The 24383-nt window shown below is 34.3% G+C and overlaps 1 long non-coding RNA gene across 1 annotated transcript; it reads right to left on the bottom strand.

Moving 5' to 3' along the window:
* Positions 1 to 541: 541 nt before the first annotated feature.
* LOC138330867 (uncharacterized) lies at positions 542 to 24121 on the bottom strand. The gene is made up of 4 exons (XR_011209606.1): positions 24048 to 24121; positions 7866 to 7931; positions 2982 to 3047; positions 542 to 577 (listed from the first exon to the last, which is right to left on the bottom strand). It is a non-coding gene; the product is annotated as an uncharacterized lncRNA (long non-coding RNA).
* Between the last annotated feature and the right edge of the window lie 262 nt (positions 24122 to 24383).

Here is a 24383-nt window from a genome sequence, read left to right as displayed (position 1 = left end):
TATTTTGATCATGACTTCAGTATTACCTGTGATAATAGTTTTATTACACCTGTATCTTACGATAGTTATGACATAATCATATTTTATGACTGAACGGGTCAGTTATGTGATATACGGGTCAGTTATGAAAAAATGACACTTTTTAAAAGACTAAAATGGAGAAATGCGAAAAAAAAATATGTTAATTAATTCGCGAAATTTTACACCGGCGAAATTCAACAACTATACAGCATTGCAATAGTATGTTATGCTTTTATTTTTGTGCTGTTTTACATCTTTGTTCCTGTATGTTTTGTAAATTATCATTTTGTGATACTTGTATATTCGCATTAAGGCATAGGTTTGGATTTGTAGAATTGGATATTTCTCCGCTCCGCACCCGAATGTAATAAACCAGTATATAGGAAATTATATGTTTGGAGTATCCTTTTTCACTGACTATATTAGAGTTATTTCCCCAATACACTAGCTTTAGCGCAGTAAAATACCTACGATATCAAACTGTTTATACCTTTGTGATCTATGGTTTCTGGTAATGCAGACGAACTTTCCTGGTGACCTTCATTTTCCTTGGAATCTGCAAAAGGCAAATATTATTCAAATCAATTATGTGAATGGGATAGTGAATATGAAACTATTGACCTTGTTTTATTTCATTTGTAGTAAGTATGATGAACCACGCATAACTCTCTGAAACAAAGTATGTAATTTTACTTTTAACCATTGCTTATTATATCCTGTAATTGCTTAATCTTTTATTTTTGATGATTGATGTATGAGTTAACAATATAGGAGTATATGTGTTTCACCGTTCATACCGTCTCATATTAAACGAATTTAAATTAACACGTAAATAGAGGATCTTACATGAGTGACTTTGTAATTTGAAAATTATTAAATGAGTTCGATAATGTGATGTCTCACGAACCTTTCGGCCAGTGGCATATCAAATTATTGAACGACTTTAAAATTTCATATTACGTATCCACGATTGCAAGATTATATTATCACATGATAAGTATTTAATATGTTTATTCAGACAAAACTTTCAAATTGTGTTTATCTATATAATTAGTGGTGAAATCAACCGAGGACAATCCGTGCGACGTCATATTTTGATCATGACTTCAGTATTACCTGTGATAATAGTTTTATTACACCTGTATCTTACGATAGTTATGACATAATCATATTTTATGACTGAACGGGTCAGTTATGTGATATACGGGTCAGTTAATGAAAAAATGACACTTTTTAAAAGACTAAAATGGTGAATTGCGAAAAAAAAATATGTTAATTAATTCGCGAAATTTTACACCGGCGAAATTCAACAACTATACAGCATTGCAATAGTATGTTATGCTTTTATTTTTGTGCTGTTTACATCTTTGTTCCTGTATGTTTTGTAAATTATCATTTTGTGATACTTGTATATTCGCATTAAGGCATAGGTTTGGATTTGTAGAATTGGATATTTCTCCGCTCCGCACCCGAATGTAATAAACCAGTATATAGGAAATTATATGTTTGGAGTATCCTTTTTCACTGACTATATTAGAGTTATTTCCCCAATACACTAGCTTTAGCGCAGTAAAATACCTACGATATCAAACTGTTTATACCTTTGTGATCTATGGTTTCTGGTAATGCAGACGAACTTTCCTGGTGACCTTCATTTTCCTTGGAATCTGCAAAAGGCAAATATTATTCAAATCAATTATGTGAATGGGATAGTGAATATGAAACTATTGACCTTGTTTTATTTCATTTGTAGTAAGTATGATGAACCACGCATAACTTTCTGAAACAAAGTATTTAATTTTTACATTTAACCATTGCTTATTATCTCCTGTAATTTGCTAATCTTTTTAAGGAATGATTGAAGTATGAGTTTAACAATATAAGAGTACATTTGTTTCAATCACCGTTCATTACCATACTCATATATAAACATTTGTTGTATCTCTCTAACATAACTGGCTGTAAATGTTTTATTTTTGAATTTGAATTATCATCTCATCAGAATCAGGTTGAGATAAATATTGTCGAAAAAGGCAAATAACTCTTTTAAATTAGCTTAGTTTATGCATCTTAGACACATAGCAAAAGTATTAGATTTTCGTACTAGTGATGTGTCTTGATTTGCCAATATTGGTCTGTTACATTTGTTTCACCGTTCATACCGTCTCATATTAAACGAATTTAAATTAACACGTAAATAGAGGATCTTACATGAGTGACTTTGTAATTTGAAAATTATTTGATGAGTTCGATAATGTGATGTCTCACGAACCTTTCGGCCAGTGGCATATCAAATTATTGAACGACTTTAAAATTTCATATTACGTATCCACGATTGCAAGATTATATTATCACATGATAAGTATTTAATATGTTTATTCAGACAAAACTTTCAAATTCGTTTCTATATAATTAGTGGTGAAATCAACCGAGACAATCCGTGCGACGTCATATTTTGATCATGACTTCAGTATTACCTGTGATAATAGTTTTATTACACATGTATCTTACGATAGTTATGACATAACCATATTTTATGACTGAACGGGTCAGTTATGTGATATACGGGTCAGTTATGAAAAAATGACACTTTTTAAAAGACTAAAATGGTGAATTGCGAAAAAAAATATGTTAATTAATTCGCGAAATTTTACACCGGCGAAATTCAACAACTATACAGCATTGCAATAGTATGTTATGCTTTTATTTTTGTGCTGTTTACATCTTTGTTCCTGTATGTTTTGTAAATTATCATTTTGTGATACTTGTATATTCGCATTAAGGCATAGGTTTGGATTTGTAGAATTGGATATTTCTCCGCTCCGCACCCGAATGTAATAAACCAGTATATAGGAAATTATATGTTTGGAGTATCCTTTTTCACTGACTATATTAGAGTTATTTCCCCAATACACTAGCTTTAGCGCAGTAAAATACCTACGATATCAAACTGTTTATACCTTTGTGATCTATGGTTTCTGGTAATGCAGACGAACTTTCCTGGTGACCTTCATTTTCCTTGGAATCTGCAAAAGGCAAATATTATTCAAATCAATTATGTGAATGGGATAGTGAATATGAAACTATTGACCTTGTTTTATTTCATTTGTAGTAAGTATGATGAACCACGCATAACTCTCTGAAACAAAGTATGTAATTTTACTTTTAACCATTGCTTATTATATCCTGTAATTGCTAATCTTTTATTTTTGATGATTGATGTATGAGTTAACAATATAGGAGTACATTTGTTTCACCGTTCATACCGTCTTATATTAAACCATTGTGTATCTCTTACATAACTGGCTGTAAATGTTTTTTTTTTAATTTGAATTGTCATCTCATCACTCAGAATCATTTGAGAAAATAATTTGTCGAAAAAAGGCAAATAACTCTTTAAATTAGCTTAGGATCTTAGACATGAGTGGACGCGTGCTAGTTGTAATTTGAAATTATAAACCGATGAGTTCGATAATGTAAATAGAGATCTTAGATGTGACTTTGTAATTTGAAAATTATTTGATGAGTTCGATAATGTGATGTCTCACGAACCTTTCGGCCAGTGGCATATCAAATTATTGAACGGGACTGTAAAATTTCATATAACGAATCCACGATTGCAAGATTATATTTATCACATGATAAGTATATTAATATGTTTATTCAGACAAAAACTTTCAAATTCGTTTCTATATAATTAGTGACGTGAAATCTGCCGAGACAATCCGTGCGAACGTCATAATTTTGATCATGGTATCAGTATTACCTGTATATATAGTGTTATTACACATGTATCATGAGTTTGATGTATAGCCATAATCATATGGCTGAACGGGTCATTATATGAGTAACAGGGTCAAGTTTTGAAAAATTACGCTTTTTAAAAGAAAACAACAAATGGTGAAAATGCGAAAAATGACAAACATTAATTAAATTCGCGAAATTCAACAACAATACAGCATTCCGTTCTAGTAATAGATGCGAAATCTTGCCGAGCAACACAATCTCGTGCGAACGTCATAATTATTGGAAGATGGTGATCAAGTATTACCCTATAAAAATAGTGGTTATTACACATCTGTCCCATATGATGTTTGATGGTAATAGCCATATTATATGGCTGAACGGGTCAGTTACGTGATAAACGGGTCAGTTATGAAAAAAATGGACGCTTTTTAAAAGAACAACTAAATGGTGAATTGCGAAAAAAAAATATAACAAACATTAATTCGCGAATTCGCGAAATTCAACAACTGATACAGCATTGCAATAGTTTTGTTATGTTTTTATTTAGTTGTGCTGTTTACATCTTTGTTCCTGTATGTTTTGTAAATTATCATTTTGTGATACTTGTATATTCGCATTAAGGCATAGGTTTGGATTTGTAGAATTGGATATTTCTCCGCTCCGCACCCGAATGTAATAAACCAGTATATAGAAAATTATATATTTGGAGTATCCTTTTTCACAGACTATATTAGAGTTATTTCCCCAATACACTAGCTTTAGCGCGGTGAAATTAGCGCAGTAAAATACCTACGATAGTATCAAACTGTTTATACCTTTGTGATCTATGGTTTCTGGTAATGCAGACGAACTTTCCTGGTGACCTCCATTTTCCTTGGAATCTGCAAAAGGCAAATATTATTCAAATCAATCATGTGAATGGGATAGTGAATATGAAACTATTGACCTTGTTTTATTTCATTTGTAGTAAGTATGATGAACCACGCATAACTCTCTGAAACAAAGTATGTAATTTTACTTTTAACCATTGCTTATTATATCCTGTAATTGCTAATCTTTTATTTTTGATGATTGATGTATGAGTTAACAATATAGGAGTACATTTGTTTCACCGTTCATACCGTCTCATATTAAACCATTGTGTATCTCTTACATAACTGGCTGTAATTTTTTTTTCTTAATTTTAATTGTCATCTCATCAGAATCAGGTTGAGACAAATATTGTCGAAAAAAGGCGATAAGTCCTTTTAAATTAGCTTGATATATGCATCTTAGACATATAGCAAAAGTACTAGATTTTTCGTGCTAGTGATGTGCCTTGATTTGCCAATATTGGCTTGTTAGAGTTATTACCCTTAGACAATCGGGGGCGTTCCTTTCTGTAACTCGGCCGATTTTTGTGTTAATTATTTGTGTAGCTGCTGAAGCCCCTTCTCATCGTCTCATCAGAAATTAACACGTAAATAGAGGATCTTACATGAGTGACTTTGTAATTTGAAAATTATTAAATGAGTTCGATAATGTGATGTCTCACGAACCTTTCGGCCAGTGGCATATCAAATTATTGAACGACTTTAAAATTTCATATTACGTATCCACGATTGCAAGATTATATTTATCACATGATAAGTATTTAATATGTTTATTCAGACAAAACTTTCAAATTCGTTTCTATATAATTAGTGGTGAAATCAACCGAGACAATCCGTGCGACGTCATATTTTGATCATGACATCAGTATTACCTGTGATAATAGTGTTATTACACATGTATCTTACGATAGTTATGACATAGCCATATTTTATGACTGAACGGGTCAGTTATGTGATATACGGGTCAGTTATGAAAAAATGACTCTTTTTAAAAGACTACAATGGTGAGTTAAGAAAAAATAACAAACATTAATTAATTTCGCGAAATTTTACACTGAACGAAATTCAAACAACTAATTTAAGCATCTGATGTCACTAATTTTATTAATTTATAATCGGGGTATGTAAAAAAAAAAATTGTTTGCAAACTGTGTGAATCCGCGTAGCGGATTCTCACAAAAGTTTGCAAACAATTTTTCTTTCATACCCCGATAAAATAAAAAAATAGTGACCATCAATACTTATAATATAATTATATACCTCAATTTGAATAAAATGAAGTATGTTTAAATGTACTATTACAGTGGTTTTTTTCAAGGGACTCTTTTTTCCTAATCAATACGCAACGTCAATGTCTCTATTGTGACGTCACGATAACGTCGGGGTTTCGCGCCATTCTCGGATTTTTTTTCATAGTGGTAGCAAAAAAAATATTGGCCAATCAGAAAGCCAGATTTTTGGTAATGAAAACAAAGAAAAATTAATTATACAGCAATTTGCAACAGTTTATTATGTTTTTAATTTTTATGCTATTTACATAATTGTTCCTGTATGTTTTGTATATATTATCATTTTGTGATACTTGTATAAATCGCATTAAGGCATTTTGGAATTGTAGAGTTGGGATATTTCTCCCTCTCCGCATCCGACTGTAATAAAACCAATATAAAGAAAATTATATCTTTTGATTATCCTTTTTCACAGACTAAATTACCAACGCCTGAAATAAGAAATATATAATGAAAAGACGTTTTATAGAAATCAAATTATATATACCTTTTATGACCTATAGTTTCTGGTAAAGCAGACGAACTTCCCTGGTGACCTCCATTTTCCTTGGAATCTGGAAAAGCCAAATATATTGAAATCAATCATGTGAATGTGATAGTGGATATGAAACTATTCACCTTGTTTTATTTCATTTGTAGTAAGTATGATGAACCACGCATAACTCTCTGAAACAAAGTATTTAATTTTACTTTTAACCATTGCTTATTATCTCCTGTAATTGCTAATCTTTTATTTTTGATGATTGAAGTATTAGTTAACAATATAGGAGTACATTTGTTTCACCGTTCATACCGTCTCATATTAAACCTATTTTGTATCTCTAACATAATTGGCTGTAAATGATTTTTGAATTTGAATTACCATCTTTTCAGAATCAGGTCGAGAGAAATATTGTCGAAAAAAGGCAAATAACTCTTTTAAATTAGCTTGGTTTATGCATCGTAGACACATAGCAAAAGTACTAGATTTTCGTACTAGTGATGTGCCTTGATTTATCAATATTGGTTTGTTAGAGTTATTTCCCTTAGACAATCGGGCGTCCCTTTCCGGATAACTCGGCCGATTTTTTGGTTAATTATTTTGTGGGGTGCTGAAGCCCCTCTCATCAATATCATCAGAAATTAACACGTAAATAGAGGATCTTACATGAGTGACTTTGTAATTTGAAAATTATTAAATGAGTTCGATAATGTGATGTCTCATGAACCTTTCGGCCAGTGGCTTATCAAATTATTGAACGACTGTAAAATTTCATTTAACGTATCCACGATTCCAAGATTATATTTATCACATAATAAGTATCTAATATGTTTATTCAGACAAAACTTTCAAAGACGTTTTTGTATAATTAGTGACGAAATCTGCCGAGACAATCCGTACGACGTCATAATTTGATCATGGCATCAGTATTACCTGTTATAATAGTGTTATTACACGTTTGTCTTAAGTTAGTTATGACATAGCTATATTTTAAGGCTGAACGGGTCAGTTATGTGATAAACGGGTCAGCTATGAAAAAATGACGCTTTTTAAAAGACTACAATGGTGAATTGCGAAAAAAACATATATAAATTAATTCGCGAAATTTTACACCGGCGAAATTCAACAACTATACAGCATTGCAATAGTTTGTTATGCTTTTATTTTTGTGCTGTTTACATCTTTGTTCCTGTATATTTTGTATATTATTATTTTGTGATACTTGTATATTCGCATTACGGCATAGGTTTGGATTTGTAGATTTGGATATTTCTCCGCTCCGCACCCGACTGTAATAAACCAGTATCTTTGGATTATCCTTTTTCACAGACTACATTAGAGTTATTTCCCCAATACAGTAGCTGTAGCGCAGTAAAATAACAACGCCTGAAATAAGAAAAATGATATAATGAAAAGACGTTTTATAGACGTTTATCCCTTTCAAACTGTATATACCTTTATCATCTATGGTTTCTGGTAAAGCAGACAAACTTTCCTGGTGACTTCCATTGTCTTTGGAATCTGAAAAAGACAAATATTATTCAAATCAATCATGTGAATGGGATAGTGAATATGAAACTATTGACCTTGTTTTATTTCATTTGTAGTAAGTATGATGAACCACGCATAACTCTCTGAAACAAAGTATTTAATTTTACATTTAACCATTGCTTATTATCTCCTGTAATTGCTATTCTTTTATTTTTGATGATTGAAGTATGAGTTAACAATATAGGAGTACATTTGTTTCACCGTTCATACCGTCTTATATTAAACCATTTTGTATCTCTTACATAACTGGCTGTAAATGTTTTTTTTTTTTTAATTTGAATTGTCATCTCATCAGAATCAGGTTGAGATAAATATTGTCGAAAAAGGCAAATAACTCTTTTAAATTAGCTTAGTTTATGCATCTTAGACACATAGCAAAAGTATTAGATTTTCGTACTAGTGATGTGTCTTGATTTGCCAATATTGGTCTGTTAGAGTTATTCCCCTTAGACAATCGGGCGTCCCTTTCAGATAACTCGGCCGATTTTTGGTTAATTATTTTGTGGGGTGCTGAAGCCCCTCTCATTAGTCAGCCATATTGTATTTTGAAGATAAAAGCTATTTTTAACACGCCAAATTCGATTTTCTTACCAGAAATTAACACGTAAATAGAGGATCTTACATGAGTGACTTTGTAATTTGAAAATTATTAAATGAGTTCGATAATGTGATGTCTCACGAACCTTTCGGCCAGTGGCATATCAAATTATTGAACGACTTTAAAATTTCATATTACGTATCCACGATTGCAAGATTATATTATCACATGATAAGTATTTAATATGTTTATTCAGACAAAACTTTCAAATTCGTTTCTATATAATTAGTGACGAAATCTGCCGAGACAATCCGTACGACGTCATAATTTGATCATGGCATCAGTATTACCTGTTATAATAGTGTTATTACACGTTTGTCTTAAGTTAGTTATGACATAGCTATATTTTAAGGCTGAACGGGTCAGTTATGTGATAAACGGGTCAGCTATGAAAAAATGACGCTTTTTAAAAGACTACAATGGTGAATTGCGAAAAAAACAAATATCAATTAATTCGCGAAATTTTACACCGGCGAAATTCAACAACTATACAGCATTGCAATAGTTTGTTATGCTTTTATTTTTGTGCTGTTTACATGTTTGTTCCTGTATATTTTGTATATTATTATTTTGTGATACTTGTATTATTCGCATTACGGCATAGGTTTGGATTTGTAGATTTGGATATTTCTCCGCTCCGCACCCGACTGTAATAAACCAGTATCTTTGGATTATCCTTTTTCACAGACTACATAGAGTTATTTCCCCAATACAGTAGCTGTAGCGCAGTAAATAACAACGCCTGAAATAAGAAAAATGATATAATGAAAAGACGTTTTATAGACGTTATCCCTTTCAAACTGTATATACCTTTATGATCTATGGTTTCTGGTAATGCAGACGAACTTTCCTGGTGACCTCCATTTTCTTTGGAATCTGCAAAAGGCAAATATTATTCAAATCAATCATGTGAATGGGATAGTGAATATGAAACTATTGACCTTGTTTTATTTCATTTGTAGTAAGTATGATGAACCACGCATAACTCTCTGAAACAAAGTATGTAATTTTACTTTTAACCATTGCTTATTATCTCCTGTAATTGCTAATCTTTTATTTTTGATGATTGATGTATGAGTTAACAATATAGGAGTACATTTGTTTCACCGTTCATACCGTCTTATATTAAACCATTGTGTATCTCTTACATAACTGGCTGTAAATGATTTTTGAATTTGAATTGATAGTTGTATATGGTTTTAAGAGTGATGTGCCTTAATTTGCCAGTATTGGTTTGTTCGAGTTATTCCTCTTTGAGAATACGGCGTTCCTTTTTAACAACTCGTCCGATATTTGGTCAATTATTTTGATGATTGCTGAAGCGCCTCTCATCAGTCAGCTATATTGGATTTTGAAGATACATATGAAAGAGTTAATTTTAACACGCCTTATTAGATTTTCTATTTTTCTATTTTTTTTCAGGTTGTACAATGTATGTTTTATTCGATTGCCTTTTGGATTTGTTTTCAATATGCTTTTTAATTTTGCTTTTGTAGTAGTAAACATTTCCATTGGGTTAAAATCTACTTTATCAGCCGATAAAGGAGAAAATGTCGTCGCCGTTTGTAACGTCGCTTAGGATTGACTGAGATAACGGCGTAACGATTTCATAGACAATAGAGTCCCAAAATGAAAGTTGAATATTGAAGATATCATCTTCAGCAAATTTTTGCTTCTTGCACTAATGTGAAGAAGCATAGATATAGCTACAATATAAGAGTGTGTTTCTCATTCACAAGATAAAGGAGCATTTTCTTTACTATTCATACTGTGAACCCTCGATAATACGGACATTTTCGTCTCCAGCCCAAAGTGATGCGAGTTTTCCGGACGGACGGAATTTGTTTACTTAGTTAATAGTTAACTCTGTTTCCCGACATTTCCATCCAGAGTGTGAGGTTTCCGAACTATCAAAGTCCGGATTATCTAGGGTCCACTATACACAGATTTGTCATTGAATTATATCCGATAGACAATTGTCATTTTTTGAAAGGTTCGGTATACATATCATTTCATTTGATTTGCATTTTGTTGTATATCAAAGCCTATAAAAATATCGTCTGATTTTATGTTATCCAAACAATTTCGGACTGTGGTAATATACTGAGATAATTTGTCAGATATTAAATCGAAATTAAGAGCGCACTTAAATATATGATATGGAAATGTGCAACCGTCTAGAAAACGTTAAACAGCCATTTTGTCTTACAGAGGAAATGTGATTTGTTTCGTTTATACCTTTGAGATCTGAGCACGTGTTTTCTGTTAAAGCAGACGAAGTTTCCTGGGTGACCTTCATTTTTCCTTGGCTTCTGTGATAAACAAAAGTTGTGAATGTGTTAGTGAATATGAAACTATTGACATTGCTTAATTTTAATTGTAGTAAGTATGATCAATAACGCATAATTCTACAAACTTATTATCTTATTTTACTTATAACCACTTTGATCTTCGTACAATTTTATCTGACTGCAATGTTTGCAGTAAATAACTAGAATATTTTTCACTGAAATATAAATTTCATCATTGTTAATAAAAAATATAGAATATAGGCAATATATACTAGATATCTTCTGTATGGCGGCGTATAAGGGTCACTATAAAATTCCCTTTATCTTTTACGTACAAGTTATTATATTGTACTACGTACAACTTAGTATCTTGTACGTACACGTTATTATCTTGTACGTACAAGTTAGTATGATGTTGGAAATCTCGGTATTAAAGGTAATGTGACTGGTTTACTGTCAAAATGGCATCGCAGGAGGCAATACGTATATTTTCCCGTGGTTTTAGCCCAAGGGAAATAAAGAATTTCTTGCGATATTTTGTGGTATTGATATGTTTGATAAGTTTGCGAATATATATATGTATATTTAATTATCTAGTATCATCATTTGGACAATAACTGATGATTAATCATGTGTATGTATGTCTAATAAACACAAAAACGAATATAAAATAATTTGTTTTGCTTTAGTTGTCTGTGCAATCAGTAACCCATTCCACATAGGGCATAATACCTTGGATTTTTTTCGGAATGCAATTAAGTATTTCTAATACTTGTATTCTGAAGTAAAATAAAAGTTCAAACTTTTCAATGATAAATTAGATGTAAATTATCTAGCTTTTGTCACCGAAGAAAAATATGAATTCGTTTGCTCCTGTTTTTATTTCCCGCAAAGATGTTAAGGGGGTATACTGGAATCGTCTTGCCCGTCTGTCCGTCTGATTGTCTGACTGTAGAGACAACTTTGTCCGGTGAACTCATCTTATACTACTACTTCACAGAATTTGATAAAATGTGGTACACATAACCCTGACATAAAGGGGAGTTAAGTAAACTATATACGGTTCTACAATGTCCCATATTAATGGAGCAACTATACAACGACAGTTTTAAAACCGTGCAAGTAATTATGCATGACCAGTTTTAATTGATAATCCGGCAAACTCAAATAACGATTATGACACATTAATTTTTCCATTATGAACAGCAGATCAACTCAACTTGATAAGAACTTGTACGTACAAGACACTAAGTTGTACGTAGAAGATACTAACTTGTAGGTACAAGATGCTAAGTTATAGATATAAGTATAAGATACTAACGTGTACGTACAAGAAACTAGCTTGTACGTACACGATACTATCTTGTTCGTACAAGATACTAAGTTGTATGAACAAGATACTATCTTGTACATACAATATACTATCTTGTACGTTCAATATACTATCTTGTACCTACAAGACACTAAGTTGTTCGTACAAGATACTAACTTGTAGGTACGAGATGCTAAGTTATAGATATAAGTACAAGATACTATCTTGTACGTACAAGATACTAACTGGTACGTACAAGATACTAAGTTATACATATAAAGTACAAGATATTAACTTGTACGTACAAGGTACTAACTTGTACGTACAAGATACTAGCTTGTACGTACAAGATATTAGCGTGTACGTACACGATACTATCTTGTTCGTACAATATACTAAGTTGTACGAACAAGATACTATCTTGTACATAGAATATAATATCTTGTACGTACAATATACTATCTTGTACGAACAAGATACTATCTTGTACATACAAGATACTAAGTTGTACGTACATGATACTATCTTTTACGTACAAGATACCAACTTGTGCGTACAAGATACTAAGTTGTAGGTACAATATACAAACTTGTACGTAGAAGATACTAACTTGTAGGTACAAAATGCTAAGTTATAGATATAAGTACAAGATACTAAACATAATTACACATAACCCTGACATAAAGGGGAGTTAAGTAAACTATATACGGTTCTACAATGTCCCATATTAATGGAGCAACTATACAACGACAGTTTCAAAACCATGCAAGTAATTATGCATGACCAGTTTTAATTGATAATCCGGCAAACTCAAATAACGATTATGACACATTAATTTTTCCATTATGAACAGCAGATCAACTCAACTTGATAAGAACTTGTACGTACAAGACACTAAGTTGTACGTAGAAGATACTAACTTGTAGGTACAAGATGCTAAGTTATAGATATAAGTATAAGATACTAACGTGTACGTACAAGAAACTAGCTTGTACGTACACGATACTATCTTGTTCGTACAAGATACTAAGTTGTATGAACAAGATACTATCTTGTACATACAATATACTATCTTGTACGTTCAATATATACTATCTTGTACCTACAAGACACTAAGTTGTTCGTACAAGATACTAACTTGTAGATACGAGATGCTAAGTTATAGATATAAGTACAAGATACTATCTTGTACGTACAAGATACTAACTGGTACGTACAATATACTAAGTTATATATATAAAGTAAAGATACTAGCTTGTACGTACACAGTACTAGCTTGTACGTACACGATACTATCTTGTTCGTACAAGATATTAAGTTGTAAGTACAAGATACTATCTTGTACGTACAATATACTATCTTGTACGTACAAACACTAAGTTGTAAGTACAAGATACTAACCTGTAGGTACAAGATGCTAAGTTACAAATATAAGTACAAGATATTATTTTGTACGTACAAGATACTCACTTGTACGTACAAGATACTAAGTTATACATATAAAGTACAAGATATTAACTTGTACGTACAAGGTACTAACTTGTACGTACAAGATACTAGATTGTACGTACAAGATATTAGCGTGTACGTACACGATACTATCTTGTTCGTACAATATACTAAGTTGTACGAACAAGATACTATCTTGTACATAGAATATAATATCTTGTACGTACAATATACTATCTTGTACGAACAAGATACTATCTTGTACATACAAGACACTAAGTTGTACGTACATGATACTATCTTTTACGTACAATATACCAACTTGTGCGTACAAGATACTAAGTTGTAGGTACAATATACAAACTTGTACGTAGAAGATACTAACTTGTAGGTACAAAATGCTAAGTTATAGATATAAGTACAAGATACTAACTTGTACGTACAAGCTAGTATCTTGTACGTACAAGACACTAAGTTGTACGTACAAGATACTAACTTGTAGGTACAAGATGCTAAGTTATAGATTTAAGTACAAGATACTAACGTGTACGTACAAGATACTAGCTTGTGCGTACACGATACTATCTTGTACATACAAGATACAAAGTTGTACGTACAAGATACTAGCTTGTACGTACCAACTTGTACGTACAATATAATAAGTTGTACGTACAAGATACTAACTTGTAGGTACAAGATAAATACAATTATATAGTGGCCCTTATATGCCGCCGTACTTCTGCACCTGGTCATCTAATTATTTTTTGTAATTTCAATTCAAATTAACAATGTGTGAGTAAATTGCATTAATCTCATCTTAAACTTAAAGGGACTAAATCGTTAAAAAAATATGTAATACAAGATAAAAAGAATTATAGAACTAAAAATATTTGTAAAAGTTGTGTACTTTGTTTTAATAACAAAATTTAAAAGTTGGTTAAATTATTTTGTTGAAAATGGAGAAAAACTGAAAATAAATAGAAACGACCTGGTCACTATTTCATATTATTATCTTTCGGCGAGTGTAAACAATCCCTATGTGCATGCGCGATGCGTGAACATTCAAAACATCCGATCGAAGGAAAACTCATCTGTCTAATGGACATATCTGCTATCGACTGAAAACAAAAATTAATCGACTACAGGTTCCTGATTACTGTGTTTAATCTAATAAACGTTGAAACGTATACAGAAGTTTTGTGAAGAATTTCTAAGTGTAAATAATCCTATACTATAAAGGTGTTTGCAGCCATAAAGAAGAGTTTTCATTATTCATATGGTTTCATACTTGCTTCTACCAATATTTTATTTTCATTTGTCATGATGTTAGGTATTAGTCCGCTAAACCTGCCAACATTATTAGGCTTTTTTTTTTTGCCTCTTATATAGAGTTTATAATAAGGAAAAAATGGAGGAAAAAAACTAAGTAAAGCGACGCCTCTTAGTGGTGTACACTATATCCATTAGCCGGATGAGATTTTCAGCGACCCCGATTTCGAACTCAAAGATGCACTCGGTTCTTTCCGTTATAAACAGCCAATGCCGACAGATACAGTTTATTGTTGTGTTTGGCGATATTTTAATGTTGATAAACATTGCTAATATTTCAAATAAATGTAGTAGTTTTGAAAACTTTCTAATTTTAGGTATAAGAAGGCCATCTAGCAAAACAAATCCATGCTATTCGGCCGAACGCTAAAATATGAGCGATTGCTGGCAAGCGTGCCACGTGTGACGTAAGATGTGTGGCGAAATTTATAAATAGTGCTCATTGGTATAGGATGCAAATTTAGTCAACTATCTCCTCGGTGTGTGTGCAAAGAAGCAATGTCCTAATATTAATCGCCTGTTGCCGGGCAGCATATCTATAGGATAAAAAAACGCGTAGAACAGATCGGGAAAATGCTGTACGTAGGGATAATTAATTGAAAAGCGAGTGATCAATTGGTGTCAATTATTATATTTAACGTTCGTTAATGCCATTGGGATAGCGGGTCTGCAGATAGGTAATCCAGAATCTCTCTCTCGATCGACGCTTGGTTTGTTCTGTTTGATAGACCAGCGGTGATTGTTGATTCTGACGTTGAGTGGACCGCCGGTTTTCCCAACGTATTGCATTGTGCATTTCCTACACGAGAGGAGGTAGATGACATTGCTGGATTTGCACGTCAGGTTCTGTCGGATGTTGTATGCTCTGTTGTTGATTTCACATTCAAATGTGTCTATGGATGCTGTGTATGGACACATCATGCACCGTTTATTGTTCCATGTCTGAAATGAACTGGTTTGTGCAGCAGGAGCAAGAGGAGGAAGTTTGCTGTCCCTACAAGGTCTTTTTAATTTCTTTTGGTCTGCGGTAGGCTAGTAGCAGTGGCTCTGGGAAAATACGCCTAAGTTTGGTTGATGACTCAGTGATTTTCCAGTGGTTCCGAAGGATAGAAGGGAGATGTGGTAGGTTAGGATGGAATGTTACCACACAGGGAACACGTTGAGTGGCAGTTCTGGTTTGGTATATGAGGAGATTGGCTCTATCTAGGGCGCGGACCTTGTCGATTTCTTGGTCGATCAGATGCGATTTGTATCCTCGAGAGAAAAGTTGGCATTTCATCTCTTCGCACCGGCGTTCGAAGGTGGTATTGTCGGACACTATTCGACGGATTCGTAAAGCTTGTGAATAAGGAATGCTTCTGGTGGTATCCGAGGGATGACAACTGCTGGAACGGAATAGATAGATGAGAATCAGTAGGTTTGGAATACAAGTCAGTACTAATGGCCCCTTCAACAAAGGTGGATCTAGTGTCCTGAAATATATTGGTATCTGATGATATATCGGTAGTGCATTTGATGGTATTGTGGAACTGTGCATCCTGATCTGTCAAAACCTCCTGCGGTATCCCAACCCTACTATAGACTTCAACCAATGCCTCTGCAATGCGTTCTGTTTCCATCCCCTTCAACGGCACTGCTTCAGGTTATCTCGTCGCATAGTCAACTATTTTAAGTATATGCCGATTACCCCTCTCCGTCACTAGATCCAATGGTCAACTTTATCTATAGCTACTCGTTGAAAAGTAATGTCTATCAATGGCATAGATTCAATTGGCACTTTTCCAACTTTTCCTGTTGAGTTAGTCCTCTGACAAACATCAGATGACCTACAGTATCTTGTTACGTCAGAAGTGATTCCTGGCCAAAAGAACTCTGAGGTAATTCTCGCCAATGTCCTCTTCGCTCCCATATCTTCTGCTATCACTTTAGGAACAACAATTTGCTTAAACAACGGTTCATTAGCACATGTAGGTGTTTTAAGTTCCCTAAACAACAGTCCCCTTGATACAAAAAAACGCGATTGTCCACCATCTTTTGGTTTCCCCGTCCTGGGATGTACCGGATTTAACACTATGAATCCCCAGCTTGACAAACGTGATAACGCCATATTGGATTAACGAATTTAATAACAAAACCAAAGTGGGAGTTACCTCCCTTGTACATGTACACTACAATCTCTCCCTTCAATTGTTTTTTCAATTGGACATCAAGATAATTGTAATTAATACAATTTTAAAACATCATTAATGTATATGATTCAACCTTGTCCATTTTAATTGTATTATATGAAAAGTGAACTGGTGTTTTTTTCTGCCAAGAAATAAGAAATTGCAAATATCACACAACTATCAGTATACTTGACTTTAGTGAAATATTTTTATTATTAATTATTCAATAATTCAATTTGTAACAACTAGTAAATATTCATTTTTTATGCAGTTAAGCTGCAAATACCTCAAAGTTAAGTCCTCATATGCACAAGTCAAATCTCTAGAATTATTTATATGATAATTAATTGTAACAATACATTATTTACAGTCTTATCATTTTTAGTAACTTTAGAACATCACAAAATCTGTGGAACTCTACGTTGTCGGACAGGCCTGGAACTCGGTGTCTTTGGGGACGGTGTTATTTGCTGTGATCCGTTGTTCGATCCAGGTTCAGGCATTTCAATATCCAATTCCAGTTCATTATCGGAATCATGAATTTCCAATGACACCATTTCACCTTTGTAACCTAAATAACCTTTAGTCGACACATTGCTCTGACTATTTTGGATTTCACATTTTTCACTGCCATGTAACACATTTCATTTCTTTTTCACCATATGCACAGGCACCATTCTGACCTACACCTATATCTGACTGATTTTTTGATTTCCACACAACGCATTCTTCCTTTCCTGGATTTTTTTTAACATGAGTGATATTTCTTTTGAACTGCACTCCACTTTCTGACTGCACTACAACACTATTTCCAAATTAATCAAGCACGACAAACGGTTTTGGATGAAAATTTGTTGATAATTTATTTTCACGATCCTTCTTGATTAGAATTTTGTCGCCTTTTTTATATTACTTGGTTTCGCGCCTATTTTTATGTCAGAATAGTCTTTTCCCTTTTCCTTCCTTTCCTGATCCCGATCGCGCGTTTCCAGATCTCTGTCTTCATATTCCAGTAGTTCAGGCAGTTTGGTTCGTAATTTCCTCCCGAAAAGTAATTCATCTGGACTTTTCCCTGCCGTTGCATGCGGAGAAGACCGATACATGAATAGGTACTTCTGTAGCTCCTCCTTCCAACTTTTCCCTTCTGCTTGTGCTATTTTTAGCCGTTTCAACAGTGACCTATTTTGCCTTTGGATTTCTCCATTCGCTTGGGGCCAAATAGGGGTAATCCGTCGGTGCACAATGCCATTTTCCTTGCAGTACGCCTTAAACTGTGAGCTCACAAATGTTGGTCCATTATCACTTGTAATAGACAATGGAAGTCCATGCGTTCCAAAAATGTTGGACAACACGTCAATTATGCGTTCGGTCGTCGTAGATTTCATAGGGATGACCTCTAACCAACGAGAGTAGTAATTATATATAATCTACCAGTGCAAATAACACATCTCCTGATGGGAGCGGTCCCAAAAAGTCTACTGCTAGATGTTTCCATGGTCTGGATGGAAATGCTGTTCGTGACATGGGTTCAGGGGACTCCGGTTTAGACACTAATTGACAACCGTAACATGATTTACAGTATGATTCTATATCTCTGTCCATTTGAGGCCACCATACCTTACTCCTGAGTCTCTGCTTCATTGCAACAATCCCTGGGTGTCCCTCGTGTCCCATTGTTACAATATGACTCCTCAATTTCTGTGGGATCACAATTCGCGTTCCGCGTAAAATCAAATTTCCCAGCGCACATATATATAACTCTGACTTAACTGGTAAGAACTGTTTATACTCTGATTCATGCCATCTGCCGGACAGCAAACATTTTCTGATATTTTCACATTCTGGGTCGTCCCTTGAAACACGGTCAATATCTGCCATATTCAATGCTACAGGTGTTGCCTCTTCCGCAATCAGACGCACGTACTCCTCGGTCTCGGTTTGATTCCTTGTCAAGTTACCCGATGACGATGGCAGTAACCTTGATAACGAATCGGCAATGTTTTTTAGATCCTGAAATGTATCTCACTTTGTAACGGTACGACTGCTTGCGTAACACCAATCTTTCTACACGAGCACATGGCTTGGATTTTGGTGAAAACATAAACTTATGGTCGGTAAGTAATTCGAAATCTTGACTGAATAGGTATACATGGAACCTTTCGCACGTACGACTCGCATAACAGATAAAACAGATTTTTCTGGACTCCTTCCTGTTCCTGTACCAAAACTGCTCAGAGACCCACTGGACTTGCATCTGTAATTACCCCTGCTTTGGCATTGATGTCAAAATACCTTCAAGATTGCTATCGTGGTCCTCCTGGGATGTTCCTTATACCACAACATCATCAAAGATACTTTTGACACCTGGCAGTCCTTCAAACACTTGTTGTATGACTTTGTTGTACATCTCAGGTGCACAACATACACAAAAATTTAAACGTTTATAACGATAGGTACCCTTGTGTGTAATGAATGTCGTGATCTCGCGTGACTCTGGTGTTAATTCCAGTTGAAGATAGGCCCATTTGATATCTAGCTTGGTGAACACCTGGCTCTGGTTAAGGTCCTGTATAATCTCGTCGATAAATGGTATAGGATAACGTTCCCGTATTACAGCAGAATTTGCACGACGCATGTCTACACACAATCTGATATTACCGTTAGGTTTCGGCAGGACGACAACTGGTGAAATCCATTCACTTGGGCCTTCCACGTTCTCCATGATGTCTAGCTTTTCCAGCTCATCCAGCTTGTTTTCTAATTTATCCCTTAAGTGGTAAGGAATTCTTCTGATAGGTTGAACAACAGGTTTTACATCTTTGTTTATAGGAATGTTCAATTGGAAATCTTTGCGTTTCCATACACCTTTACACAATTAAGGATATTTTTTCCAAAATCTGTTTACTTTTTTCTTGGTCATTCATCACCACGTTGATCTGTGGCACTGTAATGTTCAGAATTCCTAACTTTTGCGCAGTTTCCTTACCTAATAAAGCTTGTCCGTTTTCCTCCACAAAATAGAATTCAGCTCGTTCTCTTCTACTAGGAATACAAATGTCAGCTGTGAAACAACCTGCTACTGTTAAAGGTTTCTCGTTGCTGAAGCAAATAGTTTCATGTTTGTTAACCGTGTATCACACTTAATATTCTTCTGTTTCATACTTTCCCATAGCTCTCGGTCAATCACATTCACTGATGCGCTCGAATCTATGACAACTGGTACGTCGACTCCTCCAATGTTTACATTAATATCCCCTTGTTGATGTTTATCTGCCACTGTAAACAAATACGCTGACTCCTCAGTATCGTCATGTTCATAAACTGCTTTCACTGATGATTTTCGTGAAATTTTTTTTCAGATGAAATTTTGGTTTTACACACTTTTTCAAAATGTCCAATCTTATGACATCTGTTACACTTTTCCCCTTTGGCTGGGCAATGTGAATCTGTTCGGAAATGTCCTTCCCTGCCACATGCGTAGCATGAACCCTTCACCGCGTGCTGTTTGTCACGTGACCCTGTGTTATTTTTGGAATAGCCATTGTTGCCTTTACGTTTGTCGTTACATTTTTCATATTTTTGTTCTCCGATTTTGTTGACATTTTCTCTCGGATTTTGTTCAATAGACATAGCTCTGGTTTCCGATATTTTCAGTGACTGTGCTAGGTCAATTAATTGTTGTAGATTGACATTGTTTCGCTCCAAAATTTTCCTTCTCAACCGCTGCGATGCACATTTTTCAATGACCTGTTCCCTAATGCTCTCATTAACGTTATGAAATCCATAATGAACTGTTTTTTGACGAAGTCTAGTTATAAACTGATTCACAGTTTCTGTTGATAACTGAGCCATGGCGCGAAATTGTGAGCGCTCGTAAGCCACATTTACCTGGGGGGTGATCAATACTGATTTAAAGCCTATAACGCCACACCATAAACATTCTCACCTTCTCCTGGATCACTAACATCTAGCATATAATAAATGTCTTGTACATCTATTCCTGCTGAATGTAAGAGTAGGGCTCTTTTCTGGTTCGGATTAGTTACACCCTTTCCGTCAGAAAACAGTTCAAAACCACGCCGCCAACGTTTCCACCTTGTTCCGACTGTGTTTACGTCTCCATACGCATCAAATTTTGTAATGCCACCCACATCCGTGTTAATGGGATGTACCGGATTTAACACTATGAATCCCCAGCTTCACAAACGTGATAACGCCATATTTGATTAACGAATTTAATAACAAAACCAAAGTGGGAGTTACCTCCCTTGGATCAGTACATTTACACTACACATCTGACCGCCCTTTGGTAGTTCCATTCTTCGCAATCTCCCAAATAGTTTTCAGGCTGTCATCCTCCTGAGCATCCATGATATCTACTGGCGACCCTGAGTCTTTCGGTCTAGGAACCTTGATACTAGGAACCTCCTCTTTCCGCTTATGTACCCTTGTCTGTACAGCAAGCGCATCTAATCCTTCATCTCGTTTCCAATCCTTATCTGTATCATATGGTTTCCTTGCTCCCTTGATATTACCAAGTAATAAATCATAAACTGGAGTATCCATACACCAAGTACGTACTTTACCTTTAAAGTATGGTGTGTCAACAAATGGATTAGTAACAGGAACATTAAGTTTTTATCCATTAGCTAATATACACGTCTCTGTCTCATCAGTGTGGTCTTCATCTCTCACAAGACACGTATGAACAATACAGCGCTCATAGCCAGAGTCCCTCAAACCTGATACCGGATGATCGCCAAGAAACCACTGCACAACTGGTGGTCTCAATACAGGAAGAAGATAATTTTTCCTTTCTGTCGAAATCAGGTTTTTTCGGTTTCGTCTTTTTTCTGAAGAGCATATGACTTCTGCTCCTATCTCTTATCCTTTGAAGCTACACAATTGGTTGTGTTTCACTTCTTGCCACTCTTCTGTGGACAATTGAATGACATATGTAGCAATGCTTCATCGAACCCGAAACTGTTTTTTTTTTTTTTTTTTTTTTTGTATTGTATTACCAGATGTCTTTACAGACTGTACCTGCTGATTGGCATGGCCAGAAGCCGACTTATGTCCTGCATACTTTGGCCTTGCTAAGCTGGATGCATCAACTCTTACCTCAGAATACTGGTCAGTGAATTTGGACATCTCTTCAACGGACTTAGGAATTCTCTACTTTAGAAATAATGTAAGGTCGATTCAACAAGCGCGGGTGATGACGATAATTTACATCATCACTATTATTACAATGTATTAAATATTTAAATTTTAAAACGGAAAATGACTATGGGGATTTAACTGCATGGTTACATGTTGCTAGTGGGTAATATATCTCTATAGCTGTTTTTCGCCCACTCAGTGATAAGCAAAATATTTTGCATGAAAATACCTTAGGGTTAACTGCATATGGTATTCAGAATACCCATTTTTCTTAGTTCTCGGTAATTTCAGAGGTCAAAAGGTGAAAATTTAATATTTTTTGCAGTTTTTGAATGTAAATTATTAAAGTTTTTAATTTTTTCATCAATTTGTTTTAACTGAACTTTACAAAGTCAATACTATAATATGCAGTTGACCCTAAGGTATCTTCCTGTAAAATATCATGCTTATCAATTAGTGGTTGTAAACGGCACATAGTGATACCTCTCCTTTAAGTTTCAATTAGACAAAACTTCATGAAACGATTAGCATTTGTTGAAAAAATATAAATAAAACTCGACACATTCATTTCTAGTTTTAGATAGATACTGAATTTATGTAGTTAAAAATACTTCAAGTCCTTCCACTTTACTAAAAGGGGTGAAATTAAAAAGTTTAAATCTCAGAGGACGGAGTAAAATATGAATAACACTTAAACAGTTTTTACTATGACAAAATTATTAAGTTATAGACCATACAACTTTAAACAATATTTTAGTCAATATAAACATGTCATATATATGTTATTCATAATAATAAAAGGTTTCAGATAAAAAATTTGAAAATATCTATTTAAATCTGTCTCCTAGACAAATTACACTTTAGCCTACCATTTTTATTCTGACTTGTGTGACGTCAGTCTAATTGTCTTTATGCGTTTACTTAATATCGGCTACCGATCCAAATAAAATTATTTTATTTCTAACTGGTTGTCTATTATAAGTGGATACAACAGAATCTGATAATAATTGCATGCTTAATTAAGTACACGTCATCAAAGATTTATAAGTGAGAATGATTTGTTACTCGGGATTTTGACAAATACGTCGCGGGCTCTTTTGTATTTGTGCACGTGGTGTTTAGTAGTGTAAGGAAACAGTGACAAAATCCTCCTCACTCATGATGACTACATGCAGTAACAAATGCCGAACAACCATAGATGGAAAACACTTTTATCACCAGTCGACTTTCTGTATTATTAGAGTATTTACCTTTGACATATCCCGGTGAGTGATAAGTTTTGCGTCTTCTTTTGTTTACTTTCTTCGTTTTGATGGGGAATACCGACGACGAATAATCAACGTCGTCCTGTTTGTCTGAGTTCCACCCTGTCAAAATGTGCTCGGAACAGTCGTACAAATTTACGGTTGGCTACCAATTCTTTCGTATAATGGACTAGAATAATGGACTGATCTGCTCTGAGAAGATTTGTGTTTGTTTGTAGGGAATTCACAAAACGCTTTTTTTGTTGATGTTTTCTTTCGCTACCTTGTTCGCTCGGTTTGTATAACCGAACGCACTGCAACTTTCCACGATGTTGTTGGCAACGTAGCCGATGTAAGTATTGCCACCCCTAGGTCGCGATGCGCATGCGTGGGTAACTATTCCGGGGTTTAGTCGGAACTATATATTCGTTTGATGTCTTTTGGAATACATTTCAATCTATTTCCAATTCATGCATATTTATAATATACTATAAAGAAATGGTAAAGTAGAAGCAATACTTCACAAACTTACCTGTGTTCTTGTCCGATAAATCGTTAATGTAGTCGATATCGCTGGTGCTTGAGGAATCAAGTATATTTTCTCTGAAAATAAATACGCCTATATTAATTTCAGAAAAATATGTAATGCAATCACATTGCTGAGCTCTAGATTTCCGGATATTCCGGAATCACAGAAAAAATGCATGCACTGTAATTTTGAAAACAAATAATTGTGAATGGTATTTCATGTATCCGAAAGTATTTGCCTAACCAAGACAGGAATTGTAAGTACATGGCTGGTTAATACCCCCTTCCCCTCACCCAGAGTTATCTGTCTTGTTTTATAGGTTGTTAATATTGATATGTT

The sequence above is a fragment of the Argopecten irradians genome, chromosome 9 (genome assembly GCF_041381155.1).
Source record: "Argopecten irradians isolate NY chromosome 9, Ai_NY, whole genome shotgun sequence".
Classification (NCBI taxonomy): domain Eukaryota; kingdom Metazoa; phylum Mollusca; class Bivalvia; order Pectinida; family Pectinidae; genus Argopecten; species Argopecten irradians.
This window is presented reverse-complemented; position numbering and strand designations above follow the sequence as displayed.